Source organism: Phalangium opilio, unplaced genomic scaffold (assembly GCF_054372755.1).
Source record: "Phalangium opilio isolate 3A_F unplaced genomic scaffold, DU_Popi_V2 ptg000019l_1, whole genome shotgun sequence".
NCBI lineage: Eukaryota > Metazoa > Arthropoda > Arachnida > Opiliones > Phalangiidae > Phalangium > Phalangium opilio.
The window spans coordinates 3,304,654-3,322,649 of NW_028324152.1; the positions used below are offsets into that span (position 1 = coordinate 3,304,654).

At 38.0% G+C, this 17,996-nt stretch overlaps 15 non-coding genes and 32 pseudogenes across 15 annotated transcripts; all 47 read right to left on the reverse strand.

Annotated features, from left to right (window-relative positions):
* Nucleotides 1-15: 15 nt before the first annotated feature.
* LOC149699368 (5S ribosomal RNA) lies at nucleotides 16-134 on the reverse strand (annotated as a pseudogene).
* Nucleotides 135-256: 122 nt separating this feature from the next.
* On the reverse strand, nucleotides 257-359 carry LOC149699369 (5S ribosomal RNA; annotated as a pseudogene).
* Nucleotides 360-481: 122 nt separating this feature from the next.
* On the reverse strand, nucleotides 482-584 carry LOC149699370 (5S ribosomal RNA; annotated as a pseudogene).
* Nucleotides 585-720: 136 nt separating this feature from the next.
* On the reverse strand, nucleotides 721-839 carry LOC149699371 (5S ribosomal RNA; annotated as a pseudogene).
* Nucleotides 840-961: 122 nt separating this feature from the next.
* Nucleotides 962-1,064, reverse strand: LOC149699372 (5S ribosomal RNA; annotated as a pseudogene).
* A 361-nt stretch (nucleotides 1,065-1,425) lies between these two features.
* On the reverse strand, nucleotides 1,426-1,544 carry LOC149699373 (5S ribosomal RNA; annotated as a pseudogene).
* A 122-nt stretch (nucleotides 1,545-1,666) lies between these two features.
* Nucleotides 1,667-1,784, reverse strand: LOC149699374 (5S ribosomal RNA; annotated as a pseudogene).
* A 344-nt stretch (nucleotides 1,785-2,128) lies between these two features.
* On the reverse strand, nucleotides 2,129-2,231 carry LOC149699375 (5S ribosomal RNA; annotated as a pseudogene).
* Nucleotides 2,232-2,593: 362 nt separating this feature from the next.
* Nucleotides 2,594-2,712, reverse strand: LOC149699376 (5S ribosomal RNA). Its single transcript, XR_016382112.1, has one exon. It is a non-coding gene; the product is annotated as a 5S ribosomal RNA (ribosomal RNA).
* Nucleotides 2,713-2,849: 137 nt separating this feature from the next.
* On the reverse strand, nucleotides 2,850-2,968 carry LOC149699377 (5S ribosomal RNA). Its single transcript, XR_016382113.1, has one exon. It is a non-coding gene; the product is annotated as a 5S ribosomal RNA (ribosomal RNA).
* Nucleotides 2,969-3,105: 137 nt separating this feature from the next.
* LOC149699378 (5S ribosomal RNA) lies at nucleotides 3,106-3,224 on the reverse strand. The gene has a single exon (XR_016382092.1). It is a non-coding gene; the product is annotated as a 5S ribosomal RNA (ribosomal RNA).
* Nucleotides 3,225-3,345: 121 nt separating this feature from the next.
* Nucleotides 3,346-3,448, reverse strand: LOC149699379 (5S ribosomal RNA; annotated as a pseudogene).
* A 136-nt stretch (nucleotides 3,449-3,584) lies between these two features.
* Nucleotides 3,585-3,703, reverse strand: LOC149699380 (5S ribosomal RNA; annotated as a pseudogene).
* A 136-nt stretch (nucleotides 3,704-3,839) lies between these two features.
* LOC149699381 (5S ribosomal RNA) lies at nucleotides 3,840-3,958 on the reverse strand (annotated as a pseudogene).
* Nucleotides 3,959-4,080: 122 nt separating this feature from the next.
* LOC149699382 (5S ribosomal RNA) lies at nucleotides 4,081-4,198 on the reverse strand (annotated as a pseudogene).
* A 344-nt stretch (nucleotides 4,199-4,542) lies between these two features.
* Nucleotides 4,543-4,645, reverse strand: LOC149699383 (5S ribosomal RNA; annotated as a pseudogene).
* Nucleotides 4,646-5,007: 362 nt separating this feature from the next.
* LOC149699384 (5S ribosomal RNA) lies at nucleotides 5,008-5,126 on the reverse strand. Its single transcript, XR_016382114.1, has one exon. It is a non-coding gene; the product is annotated as a 5S ribosomal RNA (ribosomal RNA).
* Nucleotides 5,127-5,263: 137 nt separating this feature from the next.
* Nucleotides 5,264-5,382, reverse strand: LOC149699385 (5S ribosomal RNA). The gene has a single exon (XR_016382115.1). It is a non-coding gene; the product is annotated as a 5S ribosomal RNA (ribosomal RNA).
* A 137-nt stretch (nucleotides 5,383-5,519) lies between these two features.
* LOC149699386 (5S ribosomal RNA) lies at nucleotides 5,520-5,638 on the reverse strand. The gene has a single exon (XR_016382093.1). It is a non-coding gene; the product is annotated as a 5S ribosomal RNA (ribosomal RNA).
* A 121-nt stretch (nucleotides 5,639-5,759) lies between these two features.
* On the reverse strand, nucleotides 5,760-5,862 carry LOC149699387 (5S ribosomal RNA; annotated as a pseudogene).
* Nucleotides 5,863-5,999: 137 nt separating this feature from the next.
* Nucleotides 6,000-6,118, reverse strand: LOC149699388 (5S ribosomal RNA). Its single transcript, XR_016382116.1, has one exon. It is a non-coding gene; the product is annotated as a 5S ribosomal RNA (ribosomal RNA).
* Nucleotides 6,119-6,255: 137 nt separating this feature from the next.
* On the reverse strand, nucleotides 6,256-6,374 carry LOC149699389 (5S ribosomal RNA; annotated as a pseudogene).
* A 362-nt stretch (nucleotides 6,375-6,736) lies between these two features.
* On the reverse strand, nucleotides 6,737-6,855 carry LOC149699390 (5S ribosomal RNA). The gene has a single exon (XR_016382268.1). It is a non-coding gene; the product is annotated as a 5S ribosomal RNA (ribosomal RNA).
* Nucleotides 6,856-6,976: 121 nt separating this feature from the next.
* On the reverse strand, nucleotides 6,977-7,079 carry LOC149699391 (5S ribosomal RNA; annotated as a pseudogene).
* A 137-nt stretch (nucleotides 7,080-7,216) lies between these two features.
* Nucleotides 7,217-7,335, reverse strand: LOC149699392 (5S ribosomal RNA; annotated as a pseudogene).
* A 362-nt stretch (nucleotides 7,336-7,697) lies between these two features.
* Nucleotides 7,698-7,816, reverse strand: LOC149699393 (5S ribosomal RNA; annotated as a pseudogene).
* A 121-nt stretch (nucleotides 7,817-7,937) lies between these two features.
* LOC149699394 (5S ribosomal RNA) lies at nucleotides 7,938-8,040 on the reverse strand (annotated as a pseudogene).
* Nucleotides 8,041-10,059: 2,019 nt separating this feature from the next.
* LOC149699395 (5S ribosomal RNA) lies at nucleotides 10,060-10,178 on the reverse strand. The gene has a single exon (XR_016382117.1). It is a non-coding gene; the product is annotated as a 5S ribosomal RNA (ribosomal RNA).
* A 134-nt stretch (nucleotides 10,179-10,312) lies between these two features.
* LOC149699396 (5S ribosomal RNA) lies at nucleotides 10,313-10,431 on the reverse strand. Its single transcript, XR_016382118.1, has one exon. It is a non-coding gene; the product is annotated as a 5S ribosomal RNA (ribosomal RNA).
* A 137-nt stretch (nucleotides 10,432-10,568) lies between these two features.
* Nucleotides 10,569-10,687, reverse strand: LOC149699397 (5S ribosomal RNA). The gene has a single exon (XR_016382204.1). It is a non-coding gene; the product is annotated as a 5S ribosomal RNA (ribosomal RNA).
* A 377-nt stretch (nucleotides 10,688-11,064) lies between these two features.
* On the reverse strand, nucleotides 11,065-11,181 carry LOC149699398 (5S ribosomal RNA; annotated as a pseudogene).
* A 121-nt stretch (nucleotides 11,182-11,302) lies between these two features.
* Nucleotides 11,303-11,405, reverse strand: LOC149699399 (5S ribosomal RNA; annotated as a pseudogene).
* A 362-nt stretch (nucleotides 11,406-11,767) lies between these two features.
* Nucleotides 11,768-11,884, reverse strand: LOC149699400 (5S ribosomal RNA; annotated as a pseudogene).
* A 121-nt stretch (nucleotides 11,885-12,005) lies between these two features.
* On the reverse strand, nucleotides 12,006-12,108 carry LOC149699401 (5S ribosomal RNA; annotated as a pseudogene).
* Nucleotides 12,109-12,470: 362 nt separating this feature from the next.
* LOC149699402 (5S ribosomal RNA) lies at nucleotides 12,471-12,589 on the reverse strand. The gene has a single exon (XR_016382269.1). It is a non-coding gene; the product is annotated as a 5S ribosomal RNA (ribosomal RNA).
* Nucleotides 12,590-12,710: 121 nt separating this feature from the next.
* On the reverse strand, nucleotides 12,711-12,813 carry LOC149699403 (5S ribosomal RNA; annotated as a pseudogene).
* A 137-nt stretch (nucleotides 12,814-12,950) lies between these two features.
* On the reverse strand, nucleotides 12,951-13,069 carry LOC149699404 (5S ribosomal RNA; annotated as a pseudogene).
* A 137-nt stretch (nucleotides 13,070-13,206) lies between these two features.
* LOC149699405 (5S ribosomal RNA) lies at nucleotides 13,207-13,325 on the reverse strand. Its single transcript, XR_016382120.1, has one exon. It is a non-coding gene; the product is annotated as a 5S ribosomal RNA (ribosomal RNA).
* A 136-nt stretch (nucleotides 13,326-13,461) lies between these two features.
* On the reverse strand, nucleotides 13,462-13,578 carry LOC149699406 (5S ribosomal RNA; annotated as a pseudogene).
* Nucleotides 13,579-13,715: 137 nt separating this feature from the next.
* LOC149699407 (5S ribosomal RNA) lies at nucleotides 13,716-13,834 on the reverse strand. Its single transcript, XR_016382121.1, has one exon. It is a non-coding gene; the product is annotated as a 5S ribosomal RNA (ribosomal RNA).
* A 137-nt stretch (nucleotides 13,835-13,971) lies between these two features.
* Nucleotides 13,972-14,090, reverse strand: LOC149699408 (5S ribosomal RNA; annotated as a pseudogene).
* A 361-nt stretch (nucleotides 14,091-14,451) lies between these two features.
* LOC149699409 (5S ribosomal RNA) lies at nucleotides 14,452-14,568 on the reverse strand (annotated as a pseudogene).
* A 137-nt stretch (nucleotides 14,569-14,705) lies between these two features.
* Nucleotides 14,706-14,824, reverse strand: LOC149699410 (5S ribosomal RNA). The gene has a single exon (XR_016382122.1). It is a non-coding gene; the product is annotated as a 5S ribosomal RNA (ribosomal RNA).
* A 137-nt stretch (nucleotides 14,825-14,961) lies between these two features.
* LOC149699411 (5S ribosomal RNA) lies at nucleotides 14,962-15,080 on the reverse strand (annotated as a pseudogene).
* Nucleotides 15,081-15,441: 361 nt separating this feature from the next.
* LOC149699412 (5S ribosomal RNA) lies at nucleotides 15,442-15,558 on the reverse strand (annotated as a pseudogene).
* A 137-nt stretch (nucleotides 15,559-15,695) lies between these two features.
* On the reverse strand, nucleotides 15,696-15,814 carry LOC149699413 (5S ribosomal RNA; annotated as a pseudogene).
* A 362-nt stretch (nucleotides 15,815-16,176) lies between these two features.
* LOC149699414 (5S ribosomal RNA) lies at nucleotides 16,177-16,293 on the reverse strand (annotated as a pseudogene).
* Nucleotides 16,294-17,996: the final 1,703 nt, after the last annotated feature.

Sequence of the window (17,996 nt, forward strand, 5' to 3'; positions counted from 1 at the left end):
AAAAAAAAGTGAAAAAGCCAACGACACGCAGTGTTCCTAAGTGGTCTCCCTCCCAAGTACTGACTGCACTCAACGCTGCTTAACTTCGGTGATCGGACGAGAACCGGTGTATTCAGCGTGATATGGCCGTTGCCGAGAGTGCTAGTTAATAACTTGAATTTAATTCACCTTCATCTTTATAAAACAATAACAAAAAGAAGATATGTTTGCTTTTTTCATATCTGGTGGAATTTAAAATAGGAAACAAAAAGGAAAAACCCAACGGCACGCAGTGTTCCCAAGTACTGACTGCGCTCGACGCTGCTTAACTTCGGTGAGCGGACGAGAACCGGTGTTTTCAGCATGATATGGCCGTTGCCGAGAGTTCTAGTTAATAATTTGAATTTAATTATCCTTCATCTCTATAAAACAATAACAAAAAGAAGATATGTTTGCTTTTTTCATATCTGGTGGAATTTAAAAGAGGAAACAAAAAGGAAAAAGCTAACGGCACGCAGTGTTCCCACGTACTGACTGCGCTCGACGCTGCTTAACTTCGGTGATCGGACGAGAACCGGTGTTTTCAGCATGATATGGCCGTTGCCGAGAGTGCTAGTTAATAATTCGAATTTAAATTAAGTGAGACAAATTAACCTTCATCTTTTTAAAGCAATAACAAAATGAAAATATGTTTGCTTTTTTCATATCTATTGGATTTTAAAAGAGGAAAAAAAGTGACAAAGCCAACGGCACGCAGTGTTCCTAAGTGGTCTCCCTCCCAAGTACTGACTGCGCTCGACGCTGCTTAACTTCGGTGATCGGACGAGAACTGGTGTATTCAGCGTGATGTGGCCGTTGCCGAGAGTGCTAGTTAATAATTTGAATTTAATTCACCTTCATCTTTATAAAACAATAACAAAAAGAAGATATGTTTGCTTTTTTCATATCTGGTGGAATTTAAAATAGGAAACAAAAAGGAAAAACCCAACGGCACGCAGTGTTCCCAAGTACTGACTGCGCTCGACGCTGCTTATCTTCGGTGATCGGACGAGAACCGGTGTTTTCAGCATGATATGGCCGTTGCCGAGAGTGCTAGTTAATAATTTGAATTTAATTATCCTTCATCTCTATAAAACAATATCAAAAAGAAGATATGTTTGCTTTTTTCATATCTGGTGGAATTTAAGAGAGGAAACAAAAAGGAAAAAGCTAACGGCACGCAGTGTTCCCAAGTACTGACTGCGCTCGACGCTGCTTAACTTCGGTGATATGACGAGAACCGGTGTTTTCAGCATGATATGGCCGTTGCCGAGAGTGCTAGTTAATAATTCGAATTTAAATTAAGTGAGACAAATTAACCTTCATCTTTTTAAAACAATAACAAAATGAAAATATATTTGCTTTTTTCATATCTGTTGGAATTTAAAAGACAAAAAAAAGTGAAAAAGCTAACGGCAAGCAGTGTTCCTAAGTGGTATCCCTCCCAAGTAGTGACTGCGCTCGACGCTGCTTAACGTCGGTGATCGGACGAGAACCGGTGTATTCAGCGTGATATGGCCGTTGCCGAGAGTGCTAGTTAATAATTTGAATTTAATTAACCTTCATCTTTATAAAACAATAACAAAAAGAAAATATGTTTGCTTTTTTCATATCTATTGGAATTTAAAAGAGGAAAAAAAAGTGAAAAAGCCAACGGCCGCAGTGTTCCTAAGTGGTCTCCCTCCCAAGTACTGACTGCGCTCGACGCTGCTTAACTTCGGTGATCGGACGAGAACCGGTGTTTTCAGCATGATATGGCCCTTGCCGAAATGTTAGTTAATAATTTGAATTTAATTCATCTCATCTTTATAAAAAAGTAACAAAAAGAAGATATGTTTGCTTTTTTCATATCTGGTGGAAATTAAAAGAGGAAACAAAAAGGAAAAAGCCAACGGCACGCAGTGTTCCCAAGTTCTGACTGCGCTCGACGCTGCTTAACTTCGGTGATCGGACGAGAACCGGTGTTTTCGGCATGATATGGCCGTTGCCGAGAGTGCTAGTTAATAATTTGAATTTAATTCATCTCATCTTTATAAAACAATAAAAAAAGAAGATATGTTTGCTTTTTTCATATCTGGTGGAAATTAAAAGAGGAAACACAAAGGAAAAAATCCAACGGCACGCAGTGTTCCCAAGTACTGACTGCGCTCGACGCTGCTTAACTTCGGTGATTGGACGAGAACCGGTGTATTCAGCGTGATATGGCCGTTGCCGAGAGTGCTAGTTGATAATTTGAATTTAATTAACCTTCATCTTTATAAAACAATAACAAAAAGAAGATATTTTTGCTTTTTTCATATATGGTGGAATTTAAAAGAGGAAACAAAAAGGAAAAAGCTAACGGCACGCAGTGATCCCACGTACTGACTGCGCTCGACGCTGCTTAACTTCGGTGATCGGACGAGAACCGGTGTTTTCAGCATGATATGGCCGTTGCCGAGAATGCTAGTTAGTAATTCGAATTTAAATTAAGTGAGACAAATTAACCTTCATCTTTTTAAAACAATAACAAAAAGAATATATGTTTGCTTTTTTCATATCTATTGGAATTTAAAAGAGGAAAAAAATGTGAAAAAGCCAACGGCACGCAGTGTTCCTAAGTGGTCTCCCTCCCAAGTACTGACTGCGCTCGACGCTGCTTAACTTCGGTGATCGGACGAGAACCGGTGTTTTCAGCATGATATGGCCGTTGCCGAGAATGCTAGTTAATAATTCGAATTTAAATTAAGTGAGACAAATTAACCTTCATCTTTTTAAAACAATAACAAAAGGAATATATGTTTGCTTTTTTCATATCTATTGGAATTTAAAAGAGGAAAAAAATGTGAAAAAGCCAACGGCACGCAGTGTTCCTAAGTGGTCTCCCTCCCAAGTACTGACTGCGCTCGACGCTGCTTAACTTCGGTGATCGGACGAGAACCGGTGTTTTCAGCATGATATGGCCGTTGCCGAGAATGCTAGTTAATAATTCGAATTTAAATTAAGTGAGACAAATTAACCTTCATCTTTTTAAAACAATAACAAAAAGAAAATATGTTTGCTTTTTTCATATCTATTGGAATTTAAAAGAGGAAAAAAATGTGAAAAAGCCAACGGCACGCAGTGTTCCTAAGTGGTCTCCCTCCCAAGTACTGACTGCGCTCGACGCTGCTTAACTTCGGTGATCGGACGAGAACCGGTGTTTTCAGCATGATATGGCCGTTGTCGACAGTGCTAGTTAATAATTTGAATTTAATTCATCTCATCTTTATAAAACAATAACAAAAAGAAGATATGTTTGCTTTTTTCATATCTGGTGGAATTTAAAAGAGGAAACAAAAAGGAAAAAGCTAACGGCACGCAGTGTTCCCACGTACTGACTGCGCTCGACGCTGCTTAACTTCGGTGATCGGACGAGAACCGGTGTTTTCAGCATGATATGGCCGTTGCCGAGAGTGCTAGTTAATAATTCGAATTTAAATTAAGTGAGACAAATTAACCTTCATCTTTTTAAAGCAATAACAAAATGAAAATATGTTTGCTTTTTTCATATCTATTGGATTTTAAAAGAGGAAAAAAAGTGACAAAGCCAACGGCGCGCAGTGTTCCTAAGTGGTCTCCCTCCCAAGTACTGACTGCGCTCGACGCTGCTAAACTTCGGTGATATGACGAGAACCGGTGTTTTCAGCATGATATGGCCGTTGCCGAGAGTGCTAGTTAATAATTCGAATTTAAATTAAGTGAGACAAATTAACCTTCATCTTTTTAAAGCAATAACAAAAAGAAAATTAGTTTGCTTTTTTCATATCTGTTGGAATTTAAAAGACAAAAAAAAGTGAAAAAGCTAACGGCAAGCAGTGTTCCTAAGTGGTATCCCTCCCAAGTAGTGACTGCGCTCGACGCTGCTTAACGTCGGTGATCGGACGAGAACCGGTGTATTCAGCGTGATATGGCCGTTGCCGAGAGTGCTAGTTAATAATTTGAATTTAATTAACCTTCATCTTTATAAAACAATAACAAAAAGAAAATATGTTTGCTTTTTTCATATCTATTGGAATTTAAAAGAGGAAAAAAAAGTGAAAAAGCCAACGGCCGCAGTGTTCCTAAGTGGTCTCCCTCCCAAGTACTGACTGCGCTCGACGCTGCTTAACTTCGGTGATCGGACGAGAACCGGTGTTTTCAGCATGATATGGCCCTTGCCGAAATGTTAGTTAATAATTTGAATTTAATTCATCTCATCTTTATAAAAAAGTAACAAAAAGAAGATATGTTTGCTTTTTTCATATCTGGTGGAAATTAAAAGAGGAAACAAAAAGGAAAAAGCCAACGGCACGCAGTGTTCCCAAGTTCTGACTGCGCTCGACGCTGCTTAACTTCGGTGATCGGACGAGAACCGGTGTTTTCGGCATGATATGGCCGTTGCCGAGAGTGCTAGTTAATAATTTGAATTTAATTCATCTCATCTTTATAAAACAATAAAAAAAGAAGATATGTTTGCTTTTTTCATATCTGGTGGAAATTAAAAGAGGAAACACAAAGGAAAAAATCCAACGGCACGCAGTGTTCCCAAGTACTGACTGCGCTCGACGCTGCTTAACTTCGGTGATTGGACGAGAACCGGTGTATTCAGCGTGATATGGCCGTTGCCGAGAGTGCTAGTTGATAATTTGAATTTAATTAACCTTCATCTTTATAAAACAATAACAAAAAGAAGATATTTTTGCTTTTTTCATATATGGTGGAATTTAAAAGAGGAAACAAAAAGGAAAAAGCTAACGGCACGCAGTGATCCCACGTACTGACTGCGCTCGACGCTGCTTAACTTCGGTGATCGGACGAGAACCGGTGTTTTCAGCATGATATGGCCGTTGCCGAGAATGCTAGTTAGTAATTCGAATTTAAATTAAGTGAGACAAATTAACCTTCATCTTTTTAAAACAATAACAAAAAGAATATATGTTTGCTTTTTTCATATCTATTGGAATTTAAAAGAGGAAAAAAATGTGAAAAAGCCAACGGCACGCAGTGTTCCTAAGTGGTCTCCCTCCCAAGTACTGACTGCGCTCGACGCTGCTTAACTTCGGTGATCGGACGAGAACCGGTGTTTTCAGCATGATATGGCCGTTGCCGAGAATGCTAGTTAATAATTCGAATTTAAATTAAGTGAGACAAATTAACCTTCATCTTTTTAAAACAATAACAAAAGGAATATATGTTTGCTTTTTTCATATCTATTGGAATTTAAAAGAGGAAAAAAATGTGAAAAAGCCAACGGCACGCAGTGTTCCTAAGTGGTCTCCCTCCCAAGTACTGACTGCGCTCGACGCTGCTTAACTTCGGTGATCGGACGAGAACCGGTGTTTTCAGCATGATATGGCCGTTGCCGAGAATGCTAGTTAATAATTCGAATTTAAATTAAGTGAGACAAATTAACCTTCATCTTTTTAAAACAATAACAAAAAGAAAATATGTTTGCTTTTTTCATATCTATTGGAATTTAAAAGAGGAAAAAAATGTGAAAAAGCCAACGGCACGCAGTGTTCCTAAGTGGTCTCCCTCCCAAGTACTGACTGCGCTCGACGCTGCTTAACTTCGGTGATCGGACGAGAACCGGTGTTTTCAGCATGATATGGCCGTTGTCGACAGTGCTAGTTAATAATTTGAATTTAATTCATCTCATCTTTATAAAACAATAACAAAAAGAAGATATGTTTGCTTTTTTCATATCTGGTGGAAATTAAAAGAGGAAACACAAAGGAAAAAGCCAACGGCACGCAGTGTTCCCAAGTACTGACTGCGCTCGACGCTGCTTAACTTCGGTAATCGGACGAGAACCGGTGTTTTCAGCATGATATGGCCGTTGCCGAGAATGCTAGTTAATAATTCGAATTTAAATTAAGTGAGACAAATTAACCTTCATCTTTTTAAAACAATAACAAAAGGAATATATGTTTGCTTTTTTCATATCTATTGGAATTTAAAAGAGGAAAAAAATGTGAAAAAGCCAACGGCACGCAGTGTTCCTAAGTGGTCTCCCTCCCAAGTACTGACTGCGCTCGACGCTGCTTAACTTCGGTGATCGGACGAGAACCGGTGTTTTCAGCATGATATGGCCGTTGCCGAGAATGCTAGTTAATAATTCGAATTTAAATTAAGTGAGACAAATTAACCTTCATCTTTTTAAAACAATAACAAAAAGAAAATATGTTTGCTTTTTTCATATCTATTGGAATTTAAAAGAGGAAAAAAATGTGAAAAAGCCAACGGCACGCAGTGTTCCTAAGTGGTCTCCCTCCCAAGTACTGACTGCGCTCGACGCGGCTTAACTTCGGTGATCGGACGAGAACCGGTGTTTTCAGCATGATATGGCCGTTGCCGAGAGTGCTAGTTAATAATTTGAATTTAATTCACCTTCATCTTTATAAAACAATAACAAAAAGAAGATATGTTTGCTTTTTTCATATATGGTGGAATTTAAAAGAGGACACAAAAAGGAAAAAGCTAACGGCACGCAGTGATCCCACGTACTGACTGCGCTCGACGCTGCTTAACTTCGGTGATCGGACGAGAACCGGTGTTTTCAGCATGATATGGCCGTTGCCGAGAATGCTAGTTAATAATTCGAATTTAAATTAAGTGAGACAAATTAACCTTCATCTTTTTAAAACAATAACAAAAAGAAAATATGTTTGCTTTTTTCATATCAATTGGAATTTAAAAGAGGAAAAAAAAGTGAAAAAGCCAACGGCACGCAGTGTTCCTAAGTGGTCTCCCTCCCAAGTACCGACTGCGCTCGACGCTGCTTAACTTCGGTGATCGGACGAGAACCGGTGTTTTCAGCATGATATGGCCGTTGCCGAGAGTGCTAGTTAATAATTTGAATTTAATTCATCTCATCTTTATAAAACAATAACAAAAAGAAGATATGTTTGCTTTTTTCATATCTGGTGGAAATTAAAAGAGGAAACACAAAGGAAAAAGCCAACGGCACGCAGTGTTCCAAAGTACTGACTGCGCTCGACGCTGCTTAACTTCGGTGATCGGACGAGAACCGGTGTTTTCAGCATGATATGGCCGTTGCCGAGAATGCTAGTTAATAATTCGAATTTAAATTAAGTGAGACAAATTAACCTTCATCTTTTTAAAACAATAACAAAAAGAAAATATGTTTGCTTTTTTCATATCTATTGGAATTTAAAAGAGGAAAAAAATGTGAAAAAGCCAACGGCACGCAGTGTTCCTAAGTGGTCTCCCTCCCAAGTACTGACTGCGCTCGACGCGGCTTAACTTCGGTGATCGGACGAGAACCGGTGTTTTCAGCATGATATGGCCGTTGCCGAGAGTGCTAGTTAATAATTTGAATTTAATTCACCTTCATCTTTATAAAACAATAACAAAAAGAAGATATGTTTGCTTTTTTCATATATGGTGGAATTTAAAAGAGGAAACAAAAAGGAAAAAGCTAACGGCACGCAGTGATCCCACGTACTGACTGCGCTCGACGCTGCTTAACTTCGGTGATCGGACGAGAACCGGTGTTTTCAGCATGATATGGCCGTTGCCGAGAATGCTAGTTAATAATTCGAATTTAAATTAAGTGAGACAAATTAACCTTCATCTTTTTAAAACAATAACAAAAAGAAAATATGTTTGCTTTTTTCATATCAATTGGAATTTAAAAGAGGAAAAAAAAGTGAAAAAGCCAACGGCACGCAGTGTTCCTAAGTGGTCTCCCTCCCAAGTACCGACTGCGCTCGACGCTGCTTAACTTCGGTGATCGGACGAAAACCGGTGTTTTCAGCATGATATGGCCGTTGCCGAGAGTGCTAGTTAATAATTTGAATTTAATTCATCTCATCTTTATAAAACAATAACAAAAAGAAGATATGTTTGCTTTTTTCATATCTGGTGGAAATTAAAAGAGGAAACACAAAGGAAAAAGCCAACGGCACGCAGTGTTCCCAAGTACTGACTGCGCTCGACGCTGCTTAACTTCGGTGATCGGACGAGAACCGGTGTTTTCAGCATGATATGGCCGTTGCCGAGAATGCTAGTTAATAATTCGAATTTAAATTAAGTGAGACAAATTAACCTTCATCTTTTTAACACAATAACAAAAAGAATATATGTTTGCTTTTTACCTCTCCGTGTGACGTAGTCCAGGAGAGGTTCTGTAACGGCCGTGTCTGTCTGTCTGTGTGTGTGTCTGTGTGTCTGTCTGTGTGTCTGTCTGTCCGTTGTTACACCCACGTGACCGCGTTCGCAGTTTGCGTATCGGAGCAAACGTGTTCGCCATTTCCGAACTGCTTTCACAGTCACGGAAATGGCTCCTCTATTCGAGTTCTCACACCACCATCTTCTGGTCTTTGTCCATCCCACACGAACACCAGTCTGTACTTACTGGCTTCTAATCACCCCACCATCTTCTGGTCTTCGTCCATTCCACTTGGACACCAGTCTGTACATACTGGCTTCTAATCACCACCATCTTCTGCTGGTCTTTGTCCATCCCACTTGGACACCAGTCTGTACATACTGGCTCCTAAACACCACCATCCACTGGTCTTCCGTCTACTCCACATAGACACCAATCTGTATCATTGGCTTCTAACACCACCATCCACTGGTCTTCCGTCTATTCCACATAGACACCAATCTGTATCATTGGCTTCTAACACCACCATCCACTGGTCTTCCGTCTATTCCACATAGACACCAATCTGTATCATTGGCTTCTACTCCATTATCATCGTTTGGTTTTAGGATATACGCGGCGATCAGCTAGGGTTACGAGAAACGTCTAGCCTCCCTAAGGTGGGATCGGCCACCAAAGGTTTTCGCAATTGCGCTTTTTCCTTACTATTATAATGGAAACGAATCGTATATATACCCCAAAATCTGAAGAAAGCGGGCAAGAGGGGTACCCTTCACTTTAAACGTCAATATTAGCAAAGTTTGAGATGATAATAGGTATAACTTTATTTTAAACGATTTAACTATTATTAATGTTAATTATTGAAGATTAAAATAATTAGAAATAATTATATTTATTTAATTATTAAAGATAAACCTCTCGTGCAAAGAGAGAGATTATCATTGCCTCCTATATCTACCAAGGCCCGTGCATGCGATATATTTCCTTCATTGCCTCCTATATCTTTCAAGGCCCGTGCATTGTGATATATTTCATTCATTGCCTCCTTTATCTATCAAGGCCCGTGCATTGCGATATATTTTTCAAAACAACAACAAAAATGGGAAGCTCCTCTCAGAAACATAATAATTTCTTTTCTCTGTATATGAAATGAAAATATGGATAATATTGCGCTCCTTCTTTAACGGTATGAATCCTTGCCTGTCTATTAATATTTTACGTAGGAGTAATACGTTTTTAGCGAAGTCTAGAGAGGATAAACATAAGCGAAATTGTTTCGAAAAAAAAAATACTGCTTCCACTAATGGGTTTATACTCCTTGTTACTGTTGTATAGAGTAATCATGATAAAAGCTTAAAAAATACGAGAGGACAGACCTTTTTTATCCTCTTGTTTTATTCTTAATAAGAATATAAAACATTTATTTTTTGATGCTAAGATTGCTTTAAAAAAATCCAAACGGTTAGGCATTGGTAAAAAAGACAAATGATATTTTTCAAATCTAATGAGATAACGCCCACCTAGTTGAAAATTGGCCTTTTTTATCCGCGGGAGCCATTCTTAATGAGAATTTCGATGCTAGTAGGTTGTCAATTAAACTACCGGTATATTATTGTTGTTGGAAATTGGATATTAAGTCAAATTAAGTGGTTGTAAAGAGCCAGCAGGTTTTTGCCACTTCTTTTTGTGAGTATTTGGTTTTTGTATGTAAAATGGAGGAAGATAATGTTGAGAGTAAGGATGAAATGCGGAAGCGCAAAGCGCGGGAAAGGATGAGGGCAAAAAGGTCGACGTTTTCATTGGATACTTAAGTTTATATAATCTTCTCGACACGGAGAGGTAATATTTTGGTTTTCCCAACTTGTTTCATATCTATTGGAATTTAAAAGAGGAAAAAAATGTGAAAAAGCCAACGGCACGCAGTGTTCCTAAGTGGTCTCCCTCCCAAGTACTGACTGCGCTCGACGCTGCTTAACTTCGGTGATCGGACGAGAACCGGTGTTTTCAGCATGATATGGCCGTTGCCGAGAATGCTAGTTAATAATTCGAATTTAAATTAAGTGAGACAAATTAACCATCTTTTTAAAACAATAACAAAAGGAATATATGTTTGCTTTTTTCATATCTATTGGAATTTAAAAGAGGAAAAAAATGTGAAAAAGCCAACGGCACGCAGTGTTCCTAAGTGGTCTCCCTCCCAAGTACTGACTGCGCTCGACGCTGCTTAACTTCGGTGATCGGACGAGAACCGGTGTTTTCAGCATGATATGGCCGTTGCCGAGAATGCTAGTTAATAATTCGAATTTAAATTAAGTGAGACAAATTAACCTTCATCTTTTTAAAACAATAACAAAAAGAAAATATGTTTGCTTTTTTCATATCTATTGGAATTTAAAAGAGGAAAAAAATGTGAAAAAGCCAACGGCACGCAGTGTTCCTAAGTGGTCTCCCTCCCAAGTACTGATTGCGCTCGACGCTGCTTAACTTCGGTGATCGGACGAGAACCGGTGTTTTCAGCATGATATGGCCGTTGCCGAGAATGCTAGTTAATAATTCGAATTTAAATTAAGTGAGACAAATTAACCTTCATCTTTTTAAAACAATAACAAAAAGAAAATATGTTTGCTTTTTTCATATATGGTGGAATTTAAAAGAGGAAACAAAAAGGAAAAAGCTAACGGCACGCAGTGATCCCACGTACTGACTGCGCTCGACGCTGCTTAACTTCGGTGATCGGACGAGAACCGGTGTTTTCAGCATGATATGGCCGTTGCCGAGAATGCTAGTTAATAATTCGAATTTAAATTAAGTGAGACAAATTAACCTTCATCTTTTTAAAACAATAACAAAAAGAAAATATGTTTGCTTTTTTCATATCTATTGGAATTAAAAAGAGGAAAAAAAAGTGAAAAAGCCAACGGCCGCAGTGTTCGAAGTGGTCTCCCTCCCAAGTGATGACTGCGCTCGACGCTGCTTAACTTCGGTGATCGGACGAGAACCGGTGTTTTCAGCATGATATGGCCGTTGTCTAGAGTGCTAGTTAATAATTTGAATTTAATTCATCTCATCTTTATAAAACAATAACAAAAAGAAGATATGTTTGCTTTTTTCATATCTGGTGGAAATTAAAAGAGGAAACACAAAGGAAAAAGCCAACGGCACGCAGTGTCCCCTAGTACTGACTGCGCTCGACGCTGCTTAACTTCGGTGATCGGACGAGAACCGGTGTATTCAGCGTGATATGGCCGTTGCCGAGAGTGCTAGTTAATAATTTGAATTTAATTAACCTTCATCTTTATAAAACAATAACAAAAAGAAGATATGTTTGCTTTTTTCATATATGGTGGAATTTAAAAGAGGAAACAAAAAGGAAAAAGCTAACGGCACGCAGTGATCCCACGTACTGACTGCGCTCGACGCTGCTTAACTTCGGTGATCGGACGAGAACCGGTGTTTTCAGCATGATATGGCCGTTGCCGAGAATGCTAGTTAATAATTCGAATTTAAATTAAGTGAGACAAATTAACCTTCATCTTTTTAAAACAATAACAAAAAGAAAATATGTTTGCTTTTTTCATATCTATTGGAATTTAAAAGAGGAAAAAAAAGTGAAAAAGCCAACGGCCGCAGTGTTCGAAGTGGTCTCCCTCCCAAGTGATGACTGCGCTCGACGCTGCTTAACTTCGGTGATCGGACGAGAACCGGTGTTTTCAGCATGATATGGCCGTTGTCTAGAGTGCTAGTTAATAATTTGAATTTAATTCATCTCATCTTTATAAAACAATAACAAAAAGAAGATATGTTTGCTTTTTTCACATCTGGTGGAAATTAAAAGAGGAAACACAAAGGAAAAAGCCAACGGCACGCAGTGTCCCCTAGTACTGACTGCGCTCGACGCTGCTTAACTTCGGTGATCGGACGAGAACCGGTGTATTCAGCGTGATATGGCCGTTGCCGAGAGTGCTAGTTAATAATTTGAATTTAATTAACCTTCATCTTTATAAAACAATAACAAAAAGAAGATATGTTTGCTTTTTTCATATATGGTGGAATTTAAAAGAGGAAACAAAAAGGAAAAAGCTAACGGCACGCAGTGATCCCACGTACTGACTGCGCTTGACGCTGCTTAACTTCGGTGATCGGACGAGAACCGGTGTTTTCAGCATGATATGGCCGTTGCCGAGAATACTAGTTAATAATTCGAATTTAAATTAAGTGAGACAAATTAACCTTCATCTTTTTAAAACAATAACAAAAAGAAAATATGTTTGCTTTTTTCATATCAATTGGAATTTAAAAGAGGAAAAAAAAGTGAAAAAGCCAACGGCACGCAGTGTTCCTAAGTGGTCTCCCTCCCAAGTACCGACTGCGCTCGACGCTGCTTAACTTCGGTGATCGGACGAGAACCGGTGTTTTCAGCATGATATGGCCGTTGCCGAGAGTGCTAGTTAATAATTTGAATTTAATTCATCTCATCTTTATAAAACAATAACAAAAAGAAGATATGTTTGCTTTTTTCATATCTGGTGGAAATTAAAAGAGGAAACACAAAGGAAAAAGCCAACGGCACGCAGTGTTCCCAAGTACTGACTGCGCTCGACGCTGCTTAACTTCGGTGATCGGACGAGAACCGGTGTTTTCAGCATGATATGGCCGTTGCCGAGAATGCTAGTTAATAATTCGAATTTAAATTAAGTGAGACAAATTAACCTTCATCTTTTTAAAACAATAACAAAAAGAATATATGTTTGCTTTTTTCATATCTATTGGAATTTAAAAGAGGAAAAAAATGTGAAAAAGCCAACGGCACGCAGTGTTCCTAAGTGGTCTCCCTCCCAAGTACTGACTGCGCTCGACGGTGCTTAACTTCGGTGATCGGACGAGAACCGGTGTTTTCAGCATGATATGGCCGTTGCCGAGAATGCTAGTTAATAATTCGAATTTAAATTAAGTGAGACAAATTAACCTTCATCTTTTTAAAACAATAACAAAAGGAATATATGTTTGCTTTTTTCATATCTATTGGAATTTAAAAGAGGAAAAAAATGTGAAAAAGCCAACGGCACGCAGTGTTCCTAAGTGGTCTCCCTCCCAAGTACTGACTGCGCTCGACGCTGCTTAACTTCGGTGATCGGACGAGAACCGGTGTTTTCAGCATGATATGGCCGTTGCCGAGAATGCTAGTTAATAATTCGAATTTAAATTAAGTGAGACAAATTAACCTTCATCTTTTTAAAACAATAACAAAAAGAAAATATGTTTGCTTTTTTCATATCTATTGGAATTTAAAAGAGGAAAAAAAGTGAAAAAGCCAACGGCCGCAGTGTTCGAAGTGGTCTCCCTCCCAAGTACTGACTGCGCTCGACGCTGCTTAACTTCGGTGATCGGACGAGAACCGGTGTTTTCAGCATGATATGGCCGTTGCCGAGAATGCTAGTTAATAATTCGAATTTAAATTAAGTGAGACAAATTAACCTTCATCTTTTTAAAACAATAACAAAAAGAATATATGTTTGCTTTTTTCATATCTATTGGAATTTAAAAGAGGAAAAAAATGTGAAAAAGCCAACGGCACGCAGTGTTCCTAAGTGGTCTCCCTCCCAAGTACTGACTGCGCTCGACGCTGCTTAACTTCGGTGATCGGACGAGAACCGGTGTTTTCAGCATGATATGGCCGTTGCCGAGAATGCTAGTTAATAAATCGAATTTAAATTAAGTGAGACAAATTAACCTTCATCTTTTTAAAACAATAACAAAAAGAAAATATGTTTGCTTTTTTCATATCTATTGGAATTTAAAAGAGGAAAAAAATGTGAAAAAGCCAACGGCACGCAGTGTTCCTAAGTGGTCTCCCTCCCAAGTACTGACTGCGCTTGACGCTGCTTAACTTCGGTGATCGGACGAGAACCCGTGTTTTCAGCATGATATGGCCGTTGCCGAGAGTGCTAGTTAATAATTTGAATTTAATTCACCTTCATCTTTATAAAACAATAACAAAAAGAAGATATGTTTGCTTTTTTCATATATGGTGGAATTTAAAAGAGGAAACAAAAAGGAAAAAGCTAACGGCACGCAGTGATCCCACGTACTGACTGCGCTCGACGCTGCTTAACTTCGGTGATCGGACGAGAACCGGTGTTTTCAGCATGATATGGCCGTTGCCGAGAATGCTAGTTAATAATTCGAATTTAAATTAAGTGAGACAAATTAACCTTCATCTTTTTAAAACAATAACAAAAAGAAAATATGTTTGCTTTTTTCATATCTATTGGAATTTAAAAGAGGAAAAAAAGTGAAAAAGCCAACGGCCGCAGTGTTCGAAGTGGTCTCCCTCCCAAGTACTGACTGCGCTCGACGCTGCTTAACTTCGGTGATCGGACGAGAACCGGTGTTTTCAGCATGATATGGCCGTTGCCGAGAATGCTAGTTAATAATTCGAATTTAAATTAAGTGAGACAAATTAACCTTCATCTTTTTAAAACAATAACAAAAAGAATATATGTTTGCTTTTTTCATATCTATTGGAATTTAAAAGAGGAAAAAAATGTGAAAAAGCCAACGGCACGCAGTGTTCCTAAGTGGTCTCCCTCCCAAGTACTGACTGCGCTCGACGCTGCTTAACTTCGGTGATCGGACGAGAACCGGTGTTTTCAGCATGATATGGCCGTTGCCGAGAATGCTAGTTAATAAATCGAATTTAAATTAAGTGAGACAAATTAACCTTCATCTTTTTAAAACAATAACAAAAAGAAAATATGTTTGCTTTTTTCATATCTATTGGAATTTAAAAGAGGAAAAAAATGTGAAAAAGCCAACGGCACGCAGTGTTCCTAAGTGGTCTCCCTCCCAAGTACTGACTGCGCTTGACGCTGCTTAACTTCGGTGATCGGACGAGAACCCGTGTTTTCAGCATGATATGGCCGTTGCCGAGAGTGCTAGTTAATAATTTGAATTTAATTCACCTTCATCTTTATAAAACAATAACAAAAAGAAGATATGTTTGCTTTTTTCATATATGGTGGAATTTAAAAGAGGAAACAAAAAGGAAAAAGCTAACGGCACGCAGTGATCCCACGTACTGACTGCGCTCGACGCTGCTTAACTTCGGTGATCGGACGAGAACCGGTGTTTTCAGCATGATATGGCCGTTGCCGAGAATGCTAGTTAATAATTCGAATTTAAATTAAGTGAGACAAATTAACCTTCATCTTTTTAAAACAATAACAAAAAGAAAATATGTTTGCTTTTTTCATATCTATTGGAATTTAAAAGAGGAAAAAAAGTGAAAAAGCCAACGGCCGCAGTGTTCGAAGTGGTCTCCCTCCCAAGTACTGACTGCGCTCGACGCTGCTTAACTTCGGTGATCGGACGAGAACCGGTGTTTTCAGCATGATATGGCCGTTGCCGAGAATGCTAGTTAATAATTCGAATTTAAATTAAGTGAGACAAATTAACCTTCATCTTTTTAAAACAATAACAAAAAGAATATATGTTTGCTTTTTTCATATCTATTGGAATTTAAAAGAGGAAAAAAATGTGAAAAAGCCAACGGCACGCAGTGTTCCTAAGTGGTCTCCCTCCCAAGTACTGACTGCGCTCGACGCTGCTTAACTTCGGTGATCGGACGAGAACCGGTGTTTTCAGCATGCTATGGCCGTTGCCGAGAGTGCTAGTTAATAATTTGAATTTAATTCACCTTCATCTTTATAAAACAATAACAAAAAGAAGATATGTTTGCTTTTTTCATATATGGTGGAATTTAAAAGAGGAAACAAAAAGGAAAAAGCTAACGGCACGCAGTGATCCTACGTACTGACTGCGCTCGACGCTGCTTAACTTCGGTGATCGGACGAGAACCGGTGTTTTCAGCATGATATGGCCGTTGCCGAGAATGCTAGTTAATAATTCGAATTTAAATTAAGTGAGACAAATTAACCTTCATCTTTTTAAAACAATAACAAAAAGAAAATATGTTTGCTTTTTTCATATCTATTGGAATTTAAAAGAGGAAAAAAAAGTGAAAAAGCCAACGGCCGCAGTGTTCGAAGTGGTCTCCCTCCCAAGTACTGACTGCGCTCGACGCTGCTTAACTTCGGTGATCGGACAAGAACCGGTGTTTTCAGCATGATATGGCCGTTGTCTAGAGTGCTAGTTAATAATTTGAATTTAATTCATCTCATCTTTATAAAACAATAACAAAAAGAAGATATGTTTGCTTTTTACCTCTCCGAGTGACGTATGTCACGGAGAGGTTCTAATTTCGACGTGTCTGCGTCTGCATACGATTGACAAGTGGGGATTCTGACAATCTTTTCACCCACATAGTGGGGACCCGACTTACATGTGGGGACATTTTAAAGTCCTCACATGTAAGTAATTAGATAAATGATATAATTAGACTAATTAGAGCCCAAATTAATTTTTTTGAAAAAGTCCCCACTTGTAAGGTACTTGGGTTTTTCACATTACAAGTGGGGACCATGGAAATTAACACATATCCGAGAGATGTCGCCAGAGGTTTTCACACACCCGGGTACCCAGTTGTACGAAATGAGGACCATATGGTCTCTTCGGCGTACATGTGGGGGCTCAAAAATGGGTTTTCATTACAATAAGCACAGATAGATGTCGCTACTTTAGAAATACAAAATATACATTATTCAGCGATAACAATATAAAATCTTGTATCTCACACACAGACCGAACGGTGATTTTTTCATAATTTAATTACACTTGACGTACGAAAACTACTTTTCCTAATTCTTTAGGCGTCATTAAATTAACTTCGTTTAAATATTAACTCGATTTAAAAAACTGTATGTCCCCAGATGTACATTAAAAAGATGGCCAAGTCCCCACATTTTAAAATGGGACTAACGTTACATATAATGTAAATTTCATCATAATTATCAATATTTTAATTAAAAAAAGTTAATTAAAATGAATTTTGAAAACATGTATTTTAACGACCCCACCTGTCCGTTGAAATGACAGCGAAGGTCCCCACTTGTAAAATTTTCGAGTTTAAAAAAATATCTTCAAATATTTGAAGGAACCGTAAAGATCCTATTTCTAAAATTTCATCATAATAATCTATATTTTAATTACAAAAGTATAATATACATGAAATTTGAAAATGTGTGTTTAATAGACCCCACTTGTCAGTTGAAATGACAGTGAAGGTCCCCACTTGAAAATTTATCGAGTGTGAAAAATGAAATTGAAATACTTGTTGAAACCATATAGGCTTTGACACTAATTCAAAATCTAATAATTTATACACAAATGTCCCCAGATATAAGGTAGGAAGACGGTTTAGGTCCCCACTTGTAAACCTGAAATTAGCTCAAAACTTTAGTGTTAAGCTAGAAATAGGACTGATTGCTTAAATTTCATTTTGATAATCAATATTTTAAATATAAAATTATAATATACATGAAATTTGAAAATGTGTGTTTAAAAGACCCCACTTGTCAGTTGAAATGACAGTGAAGGTCCCCACTTGTAAATTTATCGAGTGTGAAAAATGAAATTGAAATACTTGATGAAACCATATAGGCTTTGACACTAATTCAAAATCTAATAATTTATACACAAATGTCCCCAGATATAAGGTAGGATGATGGTTTAGGTCCCCACTTGTAAACCTGAAATTAGCTCAAAACTTAAGTGTTAAGATAGAAATAGGACTGATTACTTAAATTTCATTCTGATAATCAATATTTTAACTATAAAATTATAATATACATGAAATTTGAAAATGTGTGTTTAAAAGACCCCACTTGTCAGTTGAAATGACAGCCAAGGTCCCCACTTGTAAATTTATCAAGTGTGAAAAATTATC